The following is a 2004-nucleotide window of genomic DNA, read 5'->3' as shown; positions in this document are numbered from 1 at the left end:
TAACTCACATGCCTGTACTTTGTTTGGCTGGAAACCACAGGTGTGGGTTCAATTCCAGACCTGAAGGGCAGCTAGGGGCCATAGTGTCAATGGTTTCACCAGGCTCTATTGGACCAGCAAACCTGGTCCCCACCTTCTTTTGTTTTCCGATTTCTTAATGCAAAATGCGAGTCAGCATTCCTTTCCAAGAGGAACCCTCGGCATAAACGGGACTGTCCTCTATAGAAGAAAGCACAAAAAGGGACAGTTGGAAGAAATCCAAAAGAAAAGAACCCACCGTGCTGTCAGGTTCCAGAGGGCCATCGCTGGTGCACCTCTTGCTGATACAATGGCCAAGAGGAATCAGACCTGAGGTAGAAAGGCTCAAGCAGAACAGGCGATCAGGGCTGCCAAGGAAGCAGAAAGGCCAAATGAACATTGAAAAGGACAGCAATGGCTGCTGCCGAGACGCCTGCAAAGGCGGCACCTAAGTAACACATTGTGAAACCTGGGAAGTCTCTGCGCCACGATTGGTGGAAAATGGCAAGTTGGCAGGTGAGGCTTTTGAATAAAGACCCAACTATTAAAAAAAACTAGTAAGTACCTAAGACATTTGACTGCTAACCAGAAGGCTGGCAGTTCAAACCCACCAGCCACTCCTCAGAACGAAGGTTGGACGATCTACTTCCGTAGTGATACCGCCTTGGAAACCCAAAGAAGGGTCACCATGAGTCGGGTCCAACTTGACGGCATGTAACAACAACAAGGAGTATAGTGCTACTGGGATACCCATAGTGGCGCCATGAGTCAGAATTGACTCTACAGCAACTGGGAAAAACCACACGCCAGGCATTCTCTTACTGACATCTCAGAACGGCCATGTAAGGGGAGTGCTGTTCTTCCAGCTTTACAGATGCGAAAACGGAGGCCCAGAAGGGTTAAACAACCTGCCAAGGTCATAGACCTAGTAAGTGGCTGAGCTGGAATTTGAATTCAGGTCAGGAACACCTGAGGCCACACTGGAAGCCATTGCCTTGCACTACCACGCATTTCGTAATTAGTCCCTCTGGCTTTATAGCTGTGTGTTCTTGGGCAAGTCGCCTAGCCTCTCTGAGCCATGGTTATCTCTTCTGTAATATGGGGGCCTGGACTAGAACCTGCTCTTGGGGCTGCTTGGGGATTAAGTGTTGCACTGTATATCAAGTGCTCACCGGGCAGCAGTGACTTAAGGACACCAAAGTGGAGAAGCAACCCATTTAGGGCCACACAGCCAGGTCTGAGTGCTGCAGACTCCAGAGCCAGTGCTCACTGGCATTCCACCATTTCAGACTCTTCCCTGCACTTTGGAGGAGGCTCTGTGTCCAGGACAGGGTGAAGGAGGATAAGACTTCATTGGCACCAAGGGGTGTTGAGAGGAGGACTGCAGGAGACCCCCCCATCCCTGTCCTGAGGCTGTGAGGCCCTCAACAATGGCAGACATCTCCCTCGTTCCATCAGGGAACCTGGAGTGACAACAGTTCACTCAGCACCTTATGTGAACTGCTAGGTTATTACAGCTTCCTGTCTTGTCCCCTACTTAAGATTCTAAATCCCTTAAAGACAGGGATGGTGTCTACAGCAGCACCCTGGAAAACCAAATTGTAACAACTTCCTTCAAGCTGGAGGGTCAAGTTCCTGTACCATAGCTTGCCCAGTCCCCGTCACATTCAGTTAGGGAAGCTGGGAATCAGAACTCAGGCCCCTGGTTCCTGGCAGGTGCCACCCTGAGGCCTCCGAGGCTGACTCCAAACTCGTAGCCCCACTGGACACTGGCAAGGTCCTGACTTGACCTTTCCCTCCAAGCCAGAAAAGTCTTTGGCCTTGAGTGGAGCTGCAGAGGCTGGGGTAGGAAGCCTGGGGGAGGGGGTGAAAGTGGAAGTGGCACAGCCGGTGGCCTTCAGAGCATCATAGCCTTGCCCTGCTGTGTCCTCCCGATGTGCCTGCTCCAGGGCCAACCCAGCCTGGTCGGGGGGCAGACTGTTGACG

The sequence above is a fragment of the Orycteropus afer genome, unplaced genomic scaffold (assembly GCF_000298275.1).
Source record: "Orycteropus afer afer isolate SDZICR_OR568_19922 unplaced genomic scaffold, OryAfe1.0 scaffold00487, whole genome shotgun sequence".
Taxonomy (NCBI): Eukaryota; Metazoa; Chordata; class Mammalia; order Tubulidentata; family Orycteropodidae; genus Orycteropus; species Orycteropus afer.
The sequence above is the reverse complement of the archived record's forward strand: the minus strand, read 5'-3'. Positions refer to the sequence as shown.